This window comes from Gorilla gorilla, chromosome 2 (genome assembly GCF_029281585.2).
Source record: "Gorilla gorilla gorilla isolate KB3781 chromosome 2, NHGRI_mGorGor1-v2.1_pri, whole genome shotgun sequence".
In the NCBI taxonomy this organism is placed as follows: domain Eukaryota; kingdom Metazoa; phylum Chordata; class Mammalia; order Primates; family Hominidae; genus Gorilla; species Gorilla gorilla.
Window position 1 is genome coordinate 33,434,738 of NC_086017.1, and position 8,231 is coordinate 33,442,968.

At 43.2% G+C, this 8,231-nt stretch overlaps 1 pseudogene; it reads right to left on the bottom strand.

The window, feature by feature from the left end:
* Positions 1-1,732: 1,732 nt before the first annotated feature.
* Positions 1,733-1,831, bottom strand: LOC115934133 (uncharacterized; annotated as a pseudogene).
* Positions 1,832-8,231: the final 6,400 nt, after the last annotated feature.

Consider the following 8,231-nt stretch of genomic DNA (forward strand, 5'->3'; position numbering starts at 1 on the left):
AACAGGCCTTTAGAGTCCTCTCTCCAGCTGTGGCTGGCCGGCTGCCCGCTCTCCCTGCTCCTCTCAGCTCCAGAGAAAAATGGCTTTTAGATAAAGCTCCTTTGAAGCTGGGAGCTCTCTGTAGTGCCTAAGCCTAGGGACAGCCCCCAAAGGTGTTTTTTTTCCACTTCTGTTGATGGACAGTCTGCAATATACATATCAGCCACATTAATCATTTTTCTTTTGGGGGCCTGCTCAAGAAGGGCCTGGTTAGTCTGTGAAGGAATTCCAGAGCGAGTAGGTGGCCTTGCATCTGAGAAAGAGGAAGCTTGTTTCAGGGCCAGACAAGCGAGTGTGAAACTTCCTGCCGAGGCAAAAGGGGGCGGGAGGGGTGCAGACTTCTGGTGGGGGTTCTATGTGGAGCAGGTGAAAGGACCCTAGCGAAAGGTCTCACCCCTTCTCTGGTCAGGGTAGACTTCCATGTCCTGCAGAGAACGAGCATCTCTGGGGCTTCCGATAACTCAGTCCCAGAGGACTCCATTGGCAGAGCCCACTTCAAACTGGTTATTGCTCAGAAAAAATTCCCGGGCCTTGAACCCTGAACGGGCTGCCTTTCCTCAGAGCCAGAGGGAACGGCAAAGAGGACATGCCTTTCTGTTCTTGATTGTTTTAAAAGAGCCGTGTGTCCAATAATTAGGTTCTGTGAAAAAGGAGAGAGAGGGGGAGAAGAAAAGAAGACTAGAACACAATGTGCTCCCCTTAGCTTGCGTAAAATTGTATAAATAAGACTTCTCAAGCGTAGTTTAGAATAAAAAAAAGAAAAAGGAGTTGTTTGCTCCAGAGTGTGGTGTGGTGAGGCGGGGTAGGAACACGTGGATGTGACTATCAACTTTCATCGTCAAACAATCTTTCTCCCATGATTTGACAGCGAATCACCTCCTTACTGGGAAGTGAGTTTCATTTCAAGCTCGCATAAATAAAAAAAAAAAAATGGGCTATAACCCTTTTACGGAGTGAGTGAAAAATGTTTTGTGTAGGTAATTAGAGCATAAACTAGAATTCACCAGGTGCTTTTACATCATTTCCATAAAGTTTTATTGAATTAAGATAACAATGTTTTGGATTTATATGCCACATTTCTTCAGAGGGAACAAAACACGTTCATATATATTTCCTTGATTTTTAAAAATCCCAGTGAAGTAAGACCCAGAAGGCACTATCATTCCCATAAAATAAAGTCTATGTGTAAAATATTTCCGTTTCTCTTTAGTATACTAAGATATGTTTGAACACCGTAAGAAATGCTTTTAGTCACAAAAGAATGCCCTTATAATTGGTAGGAACACTTTAATTTTATTATGTGATACTGCTTTATAAACTCTCTATGGCTCTATGAATTCCAGCTTTGAAGCTGCACCTTCTTAAATCCTACTTTCTCCATTTAAACAGCAGTTTCAAAAATAATCTTTTTGAATATTTAAAAGATCAGAGGAACTGTTTAAATCCCTCTTTAAGACAGGAACATGATCGTGTAACAATCCCCCTCTTCAACAGATGCCCTAAATATAAAATAATTATTGCATTTTCATTATAAGAAAAGAATTTATTAGACACCATTCTAGTCACTCTAGTGAGCAATTTAGAAAAGGGGAGCATTTTTCCTCTTGGGGGTTTTACCAGAGGGGGAAAAAAAAATAATAGAATCAAAGATGATCAGGGGATGTGTAAGTTGGAGTGCAAATGTGTTCTTTTTATGAACATGGACTGCTGCACGAATTGTGTGTCATCTTTGTGCAGGGACCATGCTAATCTCCGTATCATTCCAATTTTAGTATATGTGCTACAGGAGCAGGCTCTTGTGTTCTTAATGAAGAGGCTTTCAAAATTGAGATGTAATTTACATGCCATAAAATTCACCTTAGTGAAGTGTACATTTCAATGGTTTTTAGTACATACATGAAGCCATACAACCATCATCAGTATCTTCTCCCAGAGCATTTCATAACCCCCAAAAGAAACTCCATGCCCATTAGCTCTCACTTCCCATCTCCTGGCCTCAGCCCCTGGCAACCACTAATCTATTTTCTGCCTCTATGAGTTTGCCTATTCTGGAAATTTCATACAGATGGAATCATATAATTTTTTAGGTCTGGTTTATTTCACTTAGCATGTTTTTAAGGTCCATTCATGTTGTAGCACGTATTGATACTTCATTCCTTTTTATGCTGAATAATATTCCATTGTAGGATATGCCACATTTTATTTATTCATTCATCAACTGATGGACACTTGAGTTGCTTCTACTTTAGTGCTAATATGAATAATGCTACTATGAATATTCATGTACAAGTTTTGTGTGGACATATGTTTTCAATTCTCTTAGGTATATACCCTAGGAGTAGACTTGCTGGTCCTGTGGTAACTATGTTTAACTGAGGAACTTCCGAACTGTTTCCCATAGTGGCTACGCCATTTTACATTTCCACCAGCAATGACTTATGAAGTTTCCAGTTTCTCCACATCCTTGCCAACCATTGTGATTTTGATTGTAGCCATCCTAGTGAGTGAGAAGTGGTATCTCATGGTATTAAGAGAGTGACCACTCAGATCATCAACAAAGGTTTGCAAATAGGTTGTAATATTTTTCCCCAGAAGACCAAATGCCTACTACTTAATTGTTGCATATTCTGCAATTTCCTTCTTCCTTTTTTTAAATAAATGTTTTCAGCTTCTTTTTTTTTTCTTTGAGATGGAGTCTCACTCTGTCACTCAGGCTGGAGTACACTGACACAATCTTGGCTCATTGAAACCTCTGCCTCCTAGGTTCAAGTGATTCTCTTGCCTCAGCCTCCCGAGTAGCTGGGATTACAGGTACCCCCCACCAAACCTAATTTTTTTTTTTTTTTTTGAGATGAAGTCTTGCACTGTTGCCTGGTCTGGTGTGCAGTGGCACGATCTCGGCTCGCTGCAACCTCCACCTCCCAGGTTCAAGCGATTCTCCTGCCTCAGCCTCGTGTGAAGCTGGGATTACAGGTGCCCACCACCACACCCAGCTAATTTTTTGTATTTTTAGAAGAGATGGGGGGGTTCACTATGTTGGTCAGGCTGGTCTCGAACTCCTGACCTCATGATCCACCTGCCTCGGCCTCCCAAAGTGCTGGGATCACAGGCATGAGCCACCACCCCTGGCTAGCTTTTGTTTTCTTTCTTGATTTCTTGGAAATGAAGCTGTCAGGAGAAAATAGAAGAAGGATAATCCAAATAGACCTATGCTTCGACATGCAAAATATGCTTTGCAGATTTGCCCTAAGTGGCTTTGTGCAAGAGTAGGGGCACCTTCCTAAGTCCACAGGGAGGAGCTGTGGGGGCATCACTCATGCTACCTGGCCCAGTAGGAGCAGACAGGCTCTTGGCAACATATGCAGCACCAGAGTGCCAACCCTGCACCAGTGTCCATCTCCTCCGCAAGAGGCATGTTAAGACTCTCCCATGTGCATCAACCAAGGTAAGTAATGGCCCCAACTCAAGTGGCCTTTAGCTCAGGGGAAGATTCCTGAGATAGGTCTTTAGTCCCAAATCTTTCAGAGCTCAATGGCCTTTTGAGGAAGCAGGAATTTCAAAGAAGAGTTGAAAACTGGGCTCCCCTCTGAATCCAGCCCTATCGTCCCATATAACTGATATTTATTGGGGTTTTTTTTGTTTGTTTTTTGTCTTGTTTTGTTTTTGAGACTGGGTCTCGCTCTGTCGCCCAGGCTGGAGTACAGTGGTGCAATCTCAGCTCACTGCAACCTCCACCTCCTGGGTTCAAGCAATTCTCATGCCTCAGCCACCCAAGTAGCTGGGATTACAGGCACCCGCCACCACACCCGGCTAATTTTTGTGTTCTTTGTAGAGGCAGGATTTCATCATGTTGGCCTAACTGGTCTCAAACTCCTGGCCTCATGTGATCCACCTGCCTCAGCCTCCCAAAGTGCTGGAATTACAGGCACGAGCCACTGTGCCTGGCCTGTTTTTTGTTTTTAATGAACCTGTTGCCTAGGCTAGGGTTCAGTGGCGTGATCATGGCTCACTGCAGCCTCAACTTCCTGGGCTCAAGTGATCCTCCTACCAGTATAAACATTTTTTCTAGATCATGTTCAAGATGCAACAGGATCTTTATTTTCCTATACAAGTCAAATATGATATGCGTGGGAATTAAATTTGTAAATTATATTTTTTGTTTTTTAAGACAGGTTCTCACTGTTGCCCAGGCTGAAGTGCGATCACAGCTCCCTGCAGCCTCAACCTCCCCAGGCTCAGGTGATCCTCTGACCTTAGCCTCTTGAATAGCTAGGACCACACATGTGGTGGCATGCACCACCACACTTGGCTAATTTTTGTGTTTTTTGTAGAGATGAGGTTTCACCATGTTGCCCAGGCTGGCCTCAAATTCCTGACCTCAAGCAATCCACCTGCCTCAGCCTCCCAAAGTGCTGGGATTACAGGTGCAAGGCATCATGCCTGACCTTTATGATTTTCTTGAATAAACATAGAAATTGACACCCCCATCTTAAAACTTGAAACTTATTTGTCTTATCTGTGTTCCTTCTTCAGGAAACTGACCCTCAGGCAAAGGACTGAAATTCACCAGATCACTGCATCCAGCCAGTAAGACACCAGTCGCTTTATTCATTTTCCTTACCCTTCCCTAGTTTCTGTTTTCCCACACACAATTCCATTCCTTCTCAGCTACATAAACCCCCAATTTTAGTCCATTGAGGAGATGGATTTAAGACTTATCTCCCATTCTCCAGGATAACGTCACCTGAATAAAAAGCCTTCTTCCCTGGTGATACTCGTTTTCTCAGTGATTGGCTCTCTATGTGGTGAGTGATGGGACCCAGATAGAACCCATGGTGTTTCAGTAACACCTCTTCCACTCAGGTAAGTGGGTATCTTGGTTTTGGCAGAGTCTGGCTTGAGCGAGTCACAGTGTTATAGGAACTCAAGACAGACCTTCTGAGGGGATGAAGACAGGATGCAAAAGAGAAATAAACATGTGTCTAGAACGTGTGCCCCTTATGTTGTAGCATCCCAGGGAGAGCTTGAAGGTGCAGGGCCAGGAAGGAGCTGCTCCTCAGCACAAAATGACTCCACACACAGAGGTTTGAAGAAGCCCTTTGCAGAACCTGGAGATGGTCCCCTGAGGCCAAGGCTTTTACAATCTGTAGTCTCAGCTTCCATCTCCAGGAAGTCGGCCTTGAGAACTTCCTGTTTTTCAGGAAGCTGGTTCAAAGAAGCTGGTTCTGGCCTCTTCAAGGAGAACTACAAACCACTGCTCAAAGAAACAAGAGAGGACACAAACAAATGGAAAAACATTCCATGCTCATGGATAGGAAGAATCAATATCATGAAAATGGCTACATTGCCCAAAGTAATTTATAGATTTATAGAATGTGTCTATCCCCATCAAGCTACTATTAACTTTCTTCACAGAATTAGAAAAAACTACTTTAAATTTCATATGCAACCAAAAAAGAGCCCACATAGCCAAGACAACCCTAAGCATAAAGAACAAAGCTGGAGGCATCACGCTACCTGACTTCAAACTACACTACGAGGATACAGTAACCAAAACAGCACAGTACTGTTACCAAAACAGATATATAGGTCAATGGAACAGAACAGAGGCCTCAGAAATAACACCACACATCTATAACCATCTGATCTTTGACAAACCTGACAAAAACAAGCAATGGGGAAAGGATTCCCTATATAATAAATAGTGTTGTGAAAACTGGCTAGCCATATGCAGAAAACTGAAACTGGACCCCTTCCTTATACCTTATACAAAAATTAACTCAAGATGGATTAAAGACTTAAACCATAAAAACCCTAGAAGAAAACCTAGGCAATACCATTCAGGACATAGGCATGGGCAAAGACTTCATGACTAAAACACCAAAAGCAATGACAACAAAAGCCAAAATTGACAAACGGGATCTAATTAAACTAAAGAGCTTCTGCACAGCAAAAGAAACTATCATCAGAGTGAACAGGCAACCTACAGAATGGGAGAAAAATTTTGCCATCTATCCATCTGACAAAGGGCTAATATCCAGAATCTACAAAGAACTGAAACAAATTTACAAGAAAAACCCCATCAAAAAGTGGGCAAAGGATATGAACAGACACTTCTCAAAAGAAGACATTTATGCAGCCAACAAACATGAAAAAAGGCTCATCATCGCTGGTCATTGGAGAAATGCAAATCAAAACCACAATGAGATACTGTCTCACGCCAGTTAGAATGGTGATCATTAAAAAGTCAGGAAACAACAGATGCTGGAGAGGATGTGGAGAAATAGGAACACTTTTACACTGTTGGTGGGACTGTAAACTAGTTCAACCATTGTGGAAGTCAGTGTGGCTATTCCTCAAGGATCTAGAATCAGAAATACCATTTGATCCAGCAATTCCATTATTGGGTATATACCCAGAGGATTATAAATCATTCTACTGTAAGGACATATGCACATATATGTTCATTGTGGCACTGTTCACAATAGCAAACCAACCCAAATGCCCATTAATGATAGACTGGACAGACTGGATAAAGAAAGTGTGGCACATATACACCATGGAATACTATACAATAGCAAACCAACCCAAATGCCCATCAATCATAGACTGGGTAGACTGGATAAAGAAAATGTGGCACATATACACAATGGAATACTATGCAGCCATAAAAAAGGATAAGTTCATGTCCTTTGCAGGGACATAGATGAAACTGGACACCATCATTCTCAGCAAACTAACAGAAGAACAGAAAACCAAACGCCACATTTTCTCACTCATAAGTGGGAGTTGAATAATGAGAACACATGGACACAGAGAGGGGAACATCACATACCAGGGCCTGTCAGAGGGTAGTGGGTCTGGGGGAGGGAAAGCATTAGGAGAAATACCCAAGGTAGATGATGGGTTGATGGCTGCAGCAAACCAAGACCATGGCATGTGTATACCTATGTAACAAACCTACACGTTCTGCACACATGTCCCAGAACTTAAAGTATAATAATAATAAAAAGAAGCTGGTCCTGGAAGGCCCCAGGGATGATGGGATTTCCCCTGCATTGCCAGTGCAATTTATTTCTAGATCCTTCATTTCAGCAGCAAGATTTCCTTCTGTGTGTGTTACAAACATGCATAATGACTGAATGATGGGTATGAATGAATAATGTATGGTCAATGACTGCTAGATCCCAAAGATGACTGTCTTCTTGGGTACCTCTTTTTTTGCTCCCATCCCAAACACAACCCTGACTAGGCTCCACCAGCCGCATGTGGTGACAGCTGTGGCTTCCCTGGGTGACCCAGCACACTCCATTCAGCTGGTGAGAACTAGAGTTTGGTCAGAGCACCTGCCTGCACCCCCCAACTCCACTCAGCATCCCGCCGACCTTGGCTTAGAGCTTCCTACATCCACTGGAGGTGTGGGAGACAGAGGCAGAATTCAGATTCCCTACAGTTCTATCACCCACATCAAGGTTATAGGTTGAGCTTTATTATCTCTGGGCTTTTTCACGTTCTATTTTCCTTTCTGATGTCCAAAGTCCTACCAAACCTCCAAGACTTGAACTCCTTCATGAAGACATGCTAGTCTTATCCCACAAGCAGTGCAAACTGAATATGTTTCTAACAAGTTTAAAGTTGAATAACCCCAACATCAGCAATTCAAATGCACAAAGATGGAGCTCTCTTCATTTGTCTCTTACTAAAATTAACTTAGTTTTTGTGCATTCATTTTTTGCTGAAGGTGGAAAATTTAATCTTGCCCATTTAAAACAACTGGTGACTTCCAGTTTAAAAATCATGTTCTTTTGGGTAACCGTGCCTCAAGCGATCTAAGTTCCTGGGAGGCTGTACACATGTCTGCTGGCTGTGTCCTCGCTTGCCTCTGCCAGTGAGACTTGCCTTTTCTGTGTGTTGCCAGCTGTTTCTGATGTCCTTGCCCTGCAGGAGTCAGGCCGATGCCCTCCTTGTCCCAACCACAAGGCCACTGCTGGTCCGGCAGGCCTCTGAAGTTCCACCTCGCCCCCAAGACACTGCTAGTCCACTGCCCCCAGGCCTCCATGCAGGATTCTCCAGGAGGGCTAGGTGTCCCAGGCTACACCTTGGAGAGCCAGGCCATCACAGCTTCTTTCTCAAGTACCCTGACTGATCCGAGATATTCACCCTTCCCCCTGCCATAGGGAGTTTGCTCTGAA